We start from the raw sequence: 14,539 nt of genomic DNA, 5'->3' as shown, positions 1-14,539 counted from the left end.
TAACCACATCATCTCTGCTTGTGATCCCAGCACTGAGATACTACCTAAGTGGCTTTAATAGAGAGCTATTCCACTCTCAGAGCTCACATTCCATTGAAACAGCCCCGACTCTATTTCTGAGACAGTAACAAATGCCTGGAAAACACTAGCCCTAAGGAAGCAAGATGAGAAAAGCCTCATTTCTTTCTTGAGCAGTTTTAATTCACAGAGATTTGTACCTAGACTGTGCTTCTGAGTGACCAACTTATAAAGAGCCATCACGGAGGCAGATTTTCTTACAGTAATTCTTCTAACTCAATAGATTTTATTGAATGTCTATCTTCTACTGAATGCCTCACTGTCCAGTCTTAATGCCCACAGCTATTCCTCTGGTGTTTGGGATTGCCCAAATACGCCAGGGTCTGTGGGTTTGCAAACATTGTCCCTTCTGCTGGAGATCCTCTCTCTCCCAACCCCAATCATTATCTCTTTAGTAAACTCTTCCATAACCAGCCTCACCAAGTTTTAATCCCCTCCCCCATCCGTTGTAGAAAATATTTTGCTGGCTCTGTACTAGAGTTTCTCATCTTCAGCCCTGTTGACATTTTGAGCTGGCTAAGTTTTTGTTGTAGGGGGCTGTCCTATGAATTTTAGGATGTTTAGCAGCATCTCTGGCCTCTGCTCACCAGATGCCAGGAGCACCTCCCTAGTTATGACAGTCAAATTGTCTCCAGTTATTGCCAAATGTCTGCTAGGTGTATGGGGGTGGGACTCACTCCCAGTTGAGAATTAGTGCTTTACACATTTCTATAGCACCCTAGATCTTTGTGCATACCTGTACATAATTATTTTGTTTGATTTCATGTCTGCCCCTTCATTAAATTATGGACAATTGCTGGGTAGTACTGTATCTTGCTCACCTTGACAGTACATGGCATTCGTTGAATAAAACTCCTTATCAAATAAATGGCTAAGAAATTCAGCTAGGAACTATGTTCCTAAGTAAAAAAAATTAATTTTGTTTCATCTTGAATATTTTTGTTGTTGGCTGAAATTTTTTAAAAAAATTTTTATTTATTTGAGAGAGAGCAAGAGAGGGAGAGAGGGGCAGAAGGAGAGAGAGGGGCAGGCTCCCTGCTGAGCAAGGAGCCTGATGCAGGGCTTGATCCCAGGACCCTGAGATCATGACCTAAACTGAAGATAGATGCTTAGCCGACTGAGCCACCCAGGTGCCCCTTGGCTGGAATATTTAACATCATTCAGTAAAGATGATCCTTGAGCCTCTAGCCCTGGGGCAAAAATATTGGCCTAGAAGACAGAAGCCTTCTGTCCCACTTGAAGAACCCAGAGCACTGAATAATGTTGGCTAAAATGTTTAACTCCTCTGGGAATCAGTTCCTCCTATAAGATGTGACTTCCTAAGACCCCCTTCCACCTCTAAAGGTTGTGATGCCAAAATCTATATGGCATGAGATGCCAAATTTCACAAAGGGGCACTTTCACTATTTAAAAACAAAGTTGGGGGGTGTCTGGGTGGCTCAGTTGGTTGAGCATCTGCCTTCAGCTCAGGTCGTGATCCCAGGGTCCTGGGATCGAGCCCCACATCAGGATCCCTGCTCAGCGGGGAGCCTGCTTCTCCCTCTCCCTCTTCCCCAACCTTGTTCCTGTTCCCGCTCCCACTCATGCTCTCTCTCACTATCTCTCTCAAATAAATAAATAGAATCTTTAAAAAAAAAAGCCAAATTTGGGGGTAGGCAGTGGACAGTGATATCTAAGAAGCTACACATTCCAGGTTTTACCATGTAATTTGTAGGGGGGTGGAGACAAAAACAAAGTCATAAATCAAAGTTACTTTTCTTTTTCCAAGCCTCATTCTTATCATATACAAAATATAGATGATAATGCTTACCTTATAGGATTGTGGTGAGAATTAAAAGAGATGATGTATATAAAGGGCTTAGCATCACTTGGTACATGGTGAGCGCCCAGTAGTTGGTAAGAGCTACTGTCATTGTGCTGACATTGGTATAGCAGATTATTGACGAATCTTCTCCCTCAAATTAACTTTCTGTCTTGAAATATAACAAGAGTTATAAGTAGGTATTAATCTTTAAGAACTCCAACAGAGCTGAATATAAATTAAAAGTTCAATTTTCCATCTTCTAGGCTCCAAGGAAGTTACTGAGAAGTCTGAGTTATTTCCTCTTTTATGCTTCACCAAGGACATGGAAGATATTTCTATCATAGCTTTTATTACACTGCATTATTTCTTTCATTGTATTACAACTGTTTTTCACATCTCTTCTCCACTAGCTGTGAGCTTCTTGGAGAAAAGGACTGTCTTATACCTCTTTTTAACTACACAGGCCTACCACACTACGAAAATTTAATAAATACCAGATAAATGAACAGATGAATTAGCCATGAATTAATGAATAGCCCATGCCTAGCAATGCACTGCACCTTCTCTCTTCTGGTTGGAGAAAAGAACAGCTGTTATCTCTGTGGCTTGGGCTTGTTGAGAGGAAAGGCAGGGACAAGTTGTTTCTCTAAAGGCTCTTTTCTCAGCAGGGAAGCCAAGTGGTATGAGTAATTACTGCCTCTATCCTGTCACACCACCTCGCAGCCCCTCTGCCCTCCCTTTAGAGAGTCAGTGATACTGGCAGAGCCACACCTGGGGCCTATGCCTTCTATGTACTACTCCACAGGAAAAGGGAATATACCCTGTAGGATCTTTTTGCCTGCTGACAGCTAAGGAGGTCAGGGAAGGGTGCATATCAAATGCTACCCTGATTAATGTCTCCCATACAGTGACAGTTACCACGTTAGAGCAGTCTGCAAATAATCTCTGGATAGTGAAGCAGAAAAAGATTGTCTCAAAGTCAGAAACCCACCTGCATAATACCATGAAACTGAACTATGAAACTGGAGATGGAAGAAGAGAACTTCATGTTTTACTTCTAAAATACTGTATATTAACAAATGTCTAAAGCTGTTTGTAAATAAGTCTGGCAGAATAGCCTGCTGTCTAACCATGAATACCCAGTAGGGCCCAACCTTGCCTCCTAGCCTTAGATCCCAACCCAGCCAGGGAGTACTGGGTAGGGCACTAGAATAGCAGGGCCTACAGACAAAGGCCTGTGCCTCCCTGAGACCTTTGGTGGTTCTAGGTATCCATGAGCCTGTCAGGAAAGCCCAAGGAGGCCAGTAGGTAAGAAATACTTGGAGTTCACGTGCATTTGTGCAGGTGCCAGCTGCCGCTGCTCCGTGCTCTTGCTGTAGGGAAGCTACCATTTTACAGACAGACATGGAGCTAATGATGTCATTGAAACCTATTTTACTCTAACACTCCCTGAGACAGTCATCCGAGTACACAGATTTTAGTATCAAATCAGTGGGACCTAATTGATGTAGCTAAAGAAAGACCTAAAAGTTTAATCCTTTGTAACAATTTTAGGTTCTTGGAAAGTAATTAATTTTTCCTGGCAGGTGTACTTAATATTTACTGTAGGGATGAATTCAGTGTGGACCAGACAATAGAAAAGACCAGTCCTTGATGAAACTTGGGTCAAAACTACTCTGTCTCTCTTAACCCCTTTCTTGAATAGTTCAGTTTCAATCTGTGGTTGATGAAATCCATATATATCACAGCTCAAGATATTTGGCTTTCATTCTCTTCTGTAACCTCAGCGAACATCAGGAAATGATAAATGTACGTTTCCGGATTATCTCCCTGTGGGGCTAACTTAGGTTAAAGCTAGATCAGGCCTCAAGTGAATAAATTTGAATGCCCACCTCTCCTAATCCCATATCCACTCTCATCAAATGAGCTTCTTCTTTTCCAAAAAGATACCTGAAAGCTAAATCCAGACTTCATAGCTGTTCTCCGGGAGTCCTATCATTGCCATCTTAGAACAAACACCATCTCCTAGGAGCTGCCACAGCTCAAAAGGCTTGCACAGCTCTGCTGGCTGTACTAAAATGAAACTGCTAGACATCCGAGGGCAGGAGAGTACCAGTGGACTACCAAAGTCCTCAGACTAAGGGTACTTCCTCCTTTTTCCTATACAATTCATAAAATTCATTCTATTTTGAGAGGAAAATCAATATCAGGATCTTCCCTTCTTAATTCCACCTCCATTTATTTTTTAAGATTTTATTTATTTGAGAGAGAAAACGAGAGAGCATGAGCAGAGGGACAGGTGCAGAGGGGGAGGGGCAGAGGCAGAGAGGGGGCTTGATGCGGGGCTCCATGCCAGGGCTCCATCCCAGGACCCTGGGATCATGACCTGAACCAAAGGCAGATGCTTAACTGACTGAGCCACCTAGGCGCCCCACCTTCTCCAAATTTTTCCCAACTTTCAAACAGCATCTTTGACCTTCACTGAGATCATGCTGAATCCTTAAGAATCTTTCTCCAGAGGCTCTCCTCCAGAGCCTTTACAGGCTCCTTAGCACCTGTAGAATAAACTCGAAACTCCATAACACAGCACACAATGCTCTATTCTGATGTGGCCTTAATCTTTTCTTTACTTCTCACTTCTTCCCACAGCCATGTACAATAGTCAGCCACATTATTCATGTCAATGTGCTCTGCGGCAGTTCACTTCAACTTCTGCTTTTACAACCTGTTGGGTTCCTGTTCTTTTTTTTTTTATAAAGATTTTTTATTATATTATGTTAGTCACCATACAGTACATCCCCGGTTTTCGATGTAAGGCTCGATGATTCATTAGTTGTGTATAACACCCAGTGCACCATGCAATATGTGCCCTCCTTACTACCCATCACCGGCCTATCCCATTCCCCCACCCCCCTCCCCTCTGTAGCCCTCAGTTTGTTTCTCATAGTCCATTGTCTCTCATGTTTCATTCCCCCTTCTGATTACCCCCCCTTTCTTTATCCCTTTCTTCCCCTACTGATCATTCTAGTTCTTATGTTCCATAGATGAGAGAAATCATATGATAGTTGTCTTTCTCTGCTTGACTTATTTCACTTAGCATTATCTCCTCCAGTGCCGTCCATGTTGTAGCAAATGTTGAGAACTCGTTCTTTCTGATTGCTGAGTAATATTCCATTGTATATATGGACCACAACTTCTTAATCCAGTCATCTGTTGCAGGGCATCTCGGCTCCTTCCACGATTTAGCTATTGTGGACATTGCTGCTATGAACATTGGGGTGCATATGGCCCTTCTCTTCACTACGTCTGTATCTTTGGGGTAAACACCCAGTAGTGCAATGGCTGGATCATAGGGTAGCTCAATTTTTAACTTTTTAAGGGACCTCCACACTGTTTTCCAGAGTGGCTGTACCAACTTGCATTCCCACCAACGATGTAGGAGGGATCCCCTTTCTCCACATCCTCTCCAACAATTGTTGTTTCTTGCCTTGTCTATTTTTGCCATTCTAACTCGCGTAAGGTGGTATCTCAGTGTGGTTTTGATTTGAATTTCCTTGATGGCTAATGATTTTGAACATTTTTTCATGTGTCTGTTAGCCATTTGTATGTCTTCATTGGAAAAGTGTCTGTTCATATCTTCTGCCCATTTTTTGATTTATTTGTTTCTCGTGTATTGAGTTTGAGAAGTTCTTTGTAGATCTTGGATACCAGTCCTTTATCTGTAGTGTCATTTGCAAATATCTTCTCCCATTCCGTGGGCTGCCTCTTAGTTTTTCTGACTGTTTCCTTGGCTGTGCAGAAACTTTTAATCTTGATGAAGTCCCATAAATTCATATTATCTTTTGTTTCTCTTGCCTTTGGGGATGTATCATGAAAAAGGTTGCTTTGGCCGATGTCGTAGAGGTTGCTGCCTATGTTCTCCTCTAGAATTTTGATGGATTCCTGTCTCACATCGAGGTCTTTCATCCATTTGGAGTTTATTTTTGTGTATGGTGTGAGATAGTGGTCAAGTTTCATTCTTTTGCATGTAGCTGTCCAATTTTCCCAGCACCATTTATTGAAGAGACTGTCTTTTTCCCACCGGATGTTTTTTCCTGCTTTATCAAATATTAGTTGCCCAAAGAGCTGAGGGTCCATTTCTGGGCTCTCTATTCTGTTCCATTGGTCTATGTGTCTGTTTTTGTGCCAGTACCATGCTGTCTTTGTGATCACAGCTTTGTAGTACAGCTCGAAATCCGGCATTGTCATGCCCCCAGCTTTGTTTTTCCTTTTCAACAGTTCCTTGGAGATTCGGGGTCTTTTCTGGTTCCATACAAATTTAAGGACTATTTGTTCCAGTTCTTTGAAAAATGTCATCGGTATTTTGATCGGGATAGCATTGAAAGTGTAGATTGCTCTGGGTAGCATGGACATTTTAACTATGTTAATTCTTCCGATCCATGAGGATGGAATATCTTTCCATCTTTTTATGTCTTCCTCAATGTCTTTTAAGAGTGATTTATAGTTTCTAGAATAAAGGTCCTTTACGTCTCTGGTTAAGTTAATTCCAAGGTAACGTATGGTTTTTGGTGCTATTGTGAATGGGATGGGTTCCCTAATTTCTCTTTCTTCGTTCTCGTTATTCGTGTACAGAAATGCAACTGATTTCTGAGCATTGATTTTGTATCCCGCCACGTTACTGAATTGCTCTATAACTTCTAATAGTTTGGGAGTGGCTTCTTTTGGGTTTTCCATATAGAGTATCATGTCATCTGCGAAGAGAGACATTTTGACTTCTTCTTTGCCGATTAGAATATCTTTGATCCCTTTTTGTTGTCTGATTGCTGTTGCAAGGACTTCTAGTACTATGTTGAATAATAGTGGCGAGAGTGGGCATCCTTGTCGTGTTCCTGATCTTAAGGGAAAGGCTTCCAGCTTTTCCCCATTGAGAATAATATTTGCAGTAGGCTTTTCATAGATGGCTTTTATGAGATTGAGAAATGTACCTTCTATTCCTACACTCTGAAGGGTTTTAATCAGGAAAGGATGCTGTATTTTGTCAAATGCTTTTTCGGCATCGATTGAGAGGATCATATGGTTCCTGAGTCTTTTCTTGTTGATATGATGTATTACGCTGATTGATTTGCGAATATTGAACCACGCTTGCATCCCAGGTATGAATCCCACTTGATCGTGGTGGATAATCCTTTTAATGAACTGTTGGATTCTATTAGCAAGTATCTTGTTGAGGATTTTGGCGTCCATATTCATTAGGGAAATCGGTCTGTAATTCTCCTTTTTGAGGGGGTCTTTGCCTGGTTTGGGGATCAAGGTAATATTGGCCTCATAGAATGAGTTTGGTAGCTTTCCTTCTGTTTCTATTTTTTGAAATAGCTTTAGGAGAATAGGTATTATTTCTTCTTTGAATGTTTGGTAGAATTCCCCAGGAAAACCGTCCAGGCCTGGAGTTTTGTTATTTGGAAGGTTGTTTATCACTGACTCAATTTCTTCATAATTAATTGGCCTGTTTAAGAAATAATGTTCTTCCTGTTTCAATCTTGGTAGTTTATAGGTTTCCAGGAAGGATTCCATCTCTTCCAGATTGCTTAGTTTATTGGCATATAGCTGTTGATAAAAATTTCTAATAATCCTTCCAATTTCAATGGTGTTCGTCGTGACCTCTCCTTTTTCATTCATAATTTTAATAATCTGGGTCCTTTCTCTTTTCTTTTGGATAAGTCTTGCCAGTGGTCTGTCAATTTTATTGATTCGCTCCAAGAACCAGCTTCTAGTCCTGTTGATCTGCTCTACTGTACTTCTGGTTTCTGCTTGATTGATTTCAGCTCTAATTTTGGTCAACTGCTTCCTCGTGCGTGGATTAGGCCTGTCCCTCTGTTGCTGTTCCAGCTTCTTGAGGTGAGAATATAAAAACTGCATTTTAGATTTTTCTATTCTTTTGAGTGAGGCTTCGATGGCTATGTATTTCCCCCTTAGGACTGCCTTTGCAGTATCCCATAGGTTTTGGACTGTTGTATTTTCATTCTCATTGGTCTCCATAAATTGTTTAATTTGATTTTTGATTTCCTGGTTTATCGAGTCATTCCTGAGCAGGATGGTTCTTAGTCTCCAAGTGTTTGAGCTTCTTCCAAATTTTTCCATGTGGTTGAGTTCCAATTTCAGAGCGTTGTGGTCTGAGAATATGCAGGGGATAATTTCAATCTTTTGGTATCGGCTGAGACCTGTTTTGTGTCCCAGAACATGGTCTATTCTTAAGAATGTTCCATGGGCATTAGAATAGAATGAGTATTCTTTGGTTCTGGGCTGTAGTGTTCTATATATATCTAAGAGGTCCAACTCGTCGAGTATGGCATTCAAAGCCTTTGATTCTTTGCTTAGTTTTTGCCAGGGTGTTCTGTTTATTTCTGAGAGTGGAGTGTTGAGGTCCTCTACTATTAATGTATTTTTATTTATATGTCTCTTTATTCTGGTTAAGAGTTGGCTTGTGTATCTTGCTGCTCCCCTGTTGGGGGCATATATATTTATAATTGTCATATCCACTTGTTGAATACTTCCTTTAAGAATAATATAGTGCCCTTCTGCATCTCTAACTATAGTCTGTAGTTTAAAATCCAGTTTATCTGATATGAGAATTGCTACCCCAGCTTTCTTTTGAGGTCCATTTGCGTGAAAGATGGTACTCCATCCCCTTACTCTCAGTCTGAATGCATCTTTGGGTTCGAAATGAGTCTCTTGTAGACAGCAAATGGATGGGTCATTTCTTTTTATTCAATCTGCAACCCTGTGGCGTTTAAGGAAGAATTTAAACCATTAATATTAAGACTGAGTACTGAGAGATATGCTTTTAATGCTGCCATGTTGTCAGTAAAGTCTTTGTTTGTATTGGCTGTGACTTTCTGTTCTGTATCACTCTTGGGGCCTTTTTACTTTTATAGAACCCCCTGTAATACCTCCTGTAGGGCTGGTTTCGTGGTTATGAAATTGGTTAGTGACTGTGATTCTGAAATGTCTTTATTTCTCCATCAATTCTGAATGACAGCCTTGCTGGATAAAGGATCCTTGGCTGCATGTTTTTCTCTGAAAGAGCTTTAAAAATGCTCCCCCAACCCTTTCTCTCATTCCAGGTCTGTGTAGACAGGGCTGACGTAATTCTGACGCCTTTGCCTTGGTACGTGAGAAATTTCTTTGCCCTGGCCACTTTCAATACTGTATCCTTGGATCTAATATTTGCGAAATGCACTATGACGTGACGTGGCGTAGGTTTGTCGTGGTTGAGCTTGGGAGGGGTCCTCTCTGCCTCTTGGACACAAATGTTTGTTTCCCTTGCTAGATTAGGGAAGTTTTCAGCTACAATTTGTTCAAATATCTCTTCTAGACCTCTGTTTTTCTCCACCCCCTCGGGGATGCCGATGATTCTAACATTGGATCGTTTCGTTGAGTCAGTAATCTCCCGTAGCCAACATTCGTGGGCATGGATTTTTTTAAGAGCATCTTCTATTTTCATTTTTTCCTCTATTACCCCATCCTCCAATTCACTAACCCTTTCCTCTGCTTCGGTGACACTGGCCGTCAGAGCCTCTAGTTTTGCCTGCATTTGGCTCATAGAATTTTTAATTTCTGTCAAATTCGCTCTCATTTCCGCCCTTAGGGATTCTATATTCTCAATAACATTTTCCTTAATACTTTTTTCAAGTCTGCTCATCATCTTGACCATTGTTACTCTGAATTCCATTTCTGATAATTTGGTTACATCCATATCCGTTACTTCTGTGGCAGAGGCCACAGACTCACTGTCTTTTCTTTGCTGGGGGGGGGGGGGCTTCTCCTTCTTGTCATTCTGATGAGGAGAGGTTGCGGGGTTGTCCAGAGCCCAAATTATTGACTGGGTCCCAGGCCATGCCCCTTGTTTTATAGGGATCTTAGAGATGTGGGCTTCTTCTTTAAAGATTTTATTTATTTACTTATCTGAGAGAGGGAGACAAACAGTCAGCAAGAATGGAACAGAAGCAGGGGAGTGAGAGAGGAAGAAGCAGGCTCCCAGCGGAAGAGCCCGATGAGGGACTCCTTTCCGGAATGCTGGGATCACGCCCTAAGCCGGAGACAGGCGCTCAATGACTGCGCCACCCAGGCGCCTCGGGTTGTGGGCTTCTTGATTTTTCAGCCCGCCTTCTGTGTTCTGGGGGAGGGGCCTGCCACCGGCCGATACTCAGGCAACCCTGTTTGGTTAGAGTCTCCGTGTCCCCTGTGAGGGGGGATGGGGATGGGCACTCTCTGAGCCGGTATTTCCAGGCTTTTGTTCTCTGGCGGCTTTCCCTGGCGGTAGGCTATGCCTCTTCTGAGAGTCAGAGCAGCAGAGGCTGCATTGTCACAGAACAGAGGGATTGCGGCCCGTTCTCCACTGATGTTCTGGCCACTTTAACTCTGTTACTGTTGGTGCTGCTCAACCCTGCAGCGTCCCGGGATGTGCGCACCAACCCGGCGTCCCTGCCCTCACTTCCAGGGCCGGCGCGTCTCTGTCCTTTGTGTTTCTAATGCCGCCAGCCACCAGCCGCCCCGTGCGCTCCCGGGTCTCCCGGTCTCAGTCTATGCCCGGTGAGCACACCTCGATTCCGGAGTTTCGTGAGAAGCCTGGTGGCGCGCGCACCCCCCGGTTCAGGGTCTCAGTCTGCTGTTTCGCGGGTGCCGACCGCGAGTCCGCCCGCTCCCCCGTGCAGGTGGCCCACCAGCCGCCAGCCGCCCCGCGTGCGCTCCGGGAGCTCCCGGTCTCAGTCTGGATCCCGTGAGCACACCGGGATTCTGGTGTTCCGGGAGATGCCTGGTGGTGCGCGTTCACGGCTCACCGGTCTCAGTCCACTCTCTCGCGGGTGCCCTCCGTGAGTCCGCCCGCTCCCCCGTGCAGGTGGCTGCCGCTTCCCGGCACCCAAACGCGGCGGCTCCCTCCCCCTTCCGTTTATCTTCCGATATCTGTGCACGGTTTACAGTTCCCCTCTTGGTACCTCAATACTCAGCGCTGGAGATGTTCATTTGTAGAGATCCAGATGTATCTTCCTGCATCTCAGGCTGATTCCGTGGTTATTTAGGCTGGTCTGTTATCTATCCAGCTCGACTCAGGGGACTGGCTGAAAAAGGGGTCCCCTACTCCTCCGCCATCTTAACTCCCCCTGGGTTCCTGTTCTTGCCTAAGTGTATACCTTGACTGCCTGGGACGTGTGAAGTGCCTAGTACTGTGCCTGGAACGTAGCTATTACTTCATAAATGGCAGGTATCATTATTAATGATACTTTCTTGCTTCAATTCTCTTTTTTTTTGCATTCAATTAATATTTATTAATAGTTATTGTACCCCTGACTGTCCACATAAAAGGCTTTTGTTTTGTTTTTGTTTCATTTTGTTTTAAAGTATCGTTTTATTTTACTTTCTTCAAGGTCTTATTTAAATTCAAGTTAGTTAACATATTAGTTTCAGGTATAGAATTTAGTGATTCATCACTTATATACAACACCCAGTGCTCATCACTACAAGGGCCCTCCTTAACCTATCACCCATTAAACCCATCCTCCTGCCTACCTCCCCTCCAGTAACCCTCTACAGTTCTCTGTAGTTAAGAATCTGTTTCCTGGTTTGCCTCTTTTCCCGCCGTATGTTCATCTGTTTTGTCCCTTAAATTCCACATATGAGTGAAATCATATGGTATTTATCTTTCTCTCATTGATTTATTTCTTGCTTCAATTCTTAAAACAGGTAATATTAGTTATGCTGCCACTAAAACATTTGATCCCTGCTTAGTGCTTATACTCCAAATCCCTATCAAATTTTCCTCCCTGATGAGCTGGGCTAGACAATGAAGTAATAAAATTCAGTGTTCCCAAGCATATGTATGGTGATAGTAATCGGAACAGTGGTTGCTTATGGGGGGAGTAGTGACCAGAAGAGGGCATAAGGGCACTTTCTAGAATGATGGAATTGTTCTACGTTTTGATTGGGGTGTTGGTCATTATGACTATATATATTTGCCCAAATGCATCCAATTATACACTTAAAATCGGTTCATTTTCCTGTCTACAAAATTTATCTTGGTTTTTTGAAAAAGTCAGAATCCCCTCTATTTTTTTCCCCCTAAAGCAGAGTAAAAAACTTAAATGTCTATATGAGCTTTGCAGGTCAGGGAAATGTGTAGTGGGTTAGGTAAAATACAATAGGGAGGGTTGAGGGCTGCTGACAAACTGGAGAGAGTCTGCTCTTTATCCTGATCACATAGACAGTATGTGTAAAAGCAGAATCTGTATTTAATAGGCACCTCAGATGTTTGAATCCTTAGCCAGTTTTCTGATTCACTGTGCTATGTCACAGAGCAATTAATAGTCTCCAAAGTGGGATACATAAGATGATCTACCGAAATGTAGGAAGATAACATTTAGAAGTTGTTTCAATCTTTTTTCATTTTCCTGTTCTTTCTCTTCCTTTTTCATTTTAGAATATACAAAGGAACCCACAGAAGGAAGTTTACCACATTTATCTTTTTTTTTTTTGAGATTTTCATTATTTAAGACACACACAGAGAGAGAGAGAGCACATGAGCAGGGGGAGGGGCAGAAGCAGGCTCCCCGCTGTGCAGGGAGCCCAATGCAGGGCTCCATCCCAGGTCTCTGGGATCATGAACTGAGCCTAAGACAGCCACTCAACCTACTGAGCCACCCAGGCACCTCCTACCACATTTATCTTGCATATCCTGTGCCAAGTCAAGCAACTGAAGCCTGGAGTGTGGGGACATTTCAGAGAAGGCAGTATGTAGACAGATATGACACAGGGATGGGCACAGTTCCACTGGCACAACTGAGCCTCCATGTTGGAGAGCATTGCTGCTATAGCCACAGAAAGTAAGGCACAAACTTTACTGCCCATTTCATTCTGAGGGAAAAGGAGAGAGAACTGTAGAAATCACATCCTCTCTAATTTTAAAATGCAGGCTGAATTGTGAGTGCTATATGATCCTTTGCAAAAGAAGGAAGAGGTGGAGCATGGGTGGTGAGGAGGTCTTCTCAAAGCCTGTGACGTTGGAGCATCTGGGATGGTGATGCTTCACAGAGAAGCATGCCAGCTTGTTGATTAGCTGACCAGTGTGGTGGAGGCAGGCACACCTGTAAAACCAGGGTGATGGCATCTCCTCTCTGGCCTGGCAGGTCGGAGAGCACAGAACCACAACTCTAGATTACCCAGTGCCTAGGCAACTCCTCAGACTAGCTTCAAAGGCCAGTAGGAGTCCCAGGGGACATGGTGCCTGCCCATATACCCAACTGAACCCTGCTGGCTGGAGATGTGGTCAGAAAGGACTGACTTCCTTCCACTCCAGGGGAATCAGGAAATCCACAGAAACCCAGAGACAGCGCCCTGCCTGGTCCCTTAATTAAAATAAAGATTCCATTGCTCTAAATAAGACCTTGTATATGTTGCTTAAACAAAAACAATGTTTATTTATCTCTCAAGTAAAAGTCCAAATTTGTATGGTGGTTCTGACTTGCAAAGTTGTCAGTCTCCCAGGTTCCTTCCATCCACTTGCTCCACTATCTCTAGGATGTTGCCCTTGTTTACATGATCCAAAATGCCCCTGTGTGGTCAATTAAAAATTGATTACTATGACGGAAAAAGGAAGAATTGCTTTGAGGACAAAGTCCAGCCCTGAAGCATGAAACTAAAGGAATCAAAAAGCAGTCTCATAGTGTGTGAGAAATGAAAGAGTTTGTTATATACTCCAGTGAACAATTTTTAAAACAGCCTTTTTGAGTCCAGTGTGTTAGGTGCCAACAGCCCATGTTTCTTCACAAGGACATGTTTCCATGCCAAGCGTTCTGTCTGTCCTGAATGACACAGCACACCTCATATATAAATGCGGTGGTACTGATAGCAGTTGAGTTTTTTCAAACAATCTGGGCAATTTTTATTATATTTAAGGGAAGGGCAGAGGCACCGACTACAGAAGATGTGGCCACATTCTGTAGAGTAAATGTGTCGCCTACTCAGTTCAGTCTCAGAGTACCCATCCATACAAATTCGACATCGGATATAACCAGGTACTGTGCAACTTAGAGCTTCTTCTTCCAGGGCATTATGGCAGGTACTGTTGGTCACATACACATCTCTGTTTCTCATCAACTCCTCCCTATCCCTGCTCACTACAGAGCTACCAATTTGGCCTTGGAGTGACCTTGCATTTCCCTCTGGCCACCTCCTTTCTTCAGTAATCACAACAGAGTCATGGCAAGTTAGGTCAATCACTGTAGGTTCTAGGATTCACAGGTGAGGTCAACTATTTCGTCACTTTCCCTGAGATCTATCAGTTCTGCTTCTAAGACCATCTCGGGAGTTGGGCCTCTTTCCCCAGCTGTATGGAATTCTTGGGTTTGTCTGGAATTCACCATGCTACCATAGCACATTCTTATATTCATTATGCTTGTTGGATCCAGTCTTCAGAGAAGTGATCTGTGCCAAAGTTTACAGTGAAAGTTCAAGTCCCCAGTGTCTCACAGCTGTTGGTCAGTTACTCTCTGACTTACATAAGAATTTAGAGGCCAGAGTTTCTGGCATATTTGAACTCTGATTCTGGTTCTTCTTGTCTCCACCTACACAACCACTGTGTTCCCACGTGGGTGAGTGGGTATAGGT

At 43.2% G+C, this 14,539-nt stretch overlaps 1 pseudogene; it reads right to left on the bottom strand.

The window, feature by feature from the left end:
• Nucleotides 1-13,753: 13,753 nt before the first annotated feature.
• On the bottom strand, nt 13,754-14,295 carry LOC113269730 (E3 ubiquitin-protein ligase RNF4-like; annotated as a pseudogene).
• Nucleotides 14,296-14,539: the final 244 nt, after the last annotated feature.

Source organism: Ursus arctos, unplaced genomic scaffold (genome assembly GCF_023065955.2).
Source record: "Ursus arctos isolate Adak ecotype North America unplaced genomic scaffold, UrsArc2.0 scaffold_36, whole genome shotgun sequence".
In the NCBI taxonomy this organism is placed as follows: domain Eukaryota; kingdom Metazoa; phylum Chordata; class Mammalia; order Carnivora; family Ursidae; genus Ursus; species Ursus arctos.
The sequence above is the reverse complement of the archived record's forward strand: the minus strand, read 5'-3'. Positions and strand labels throughout refer to the sequence as shown.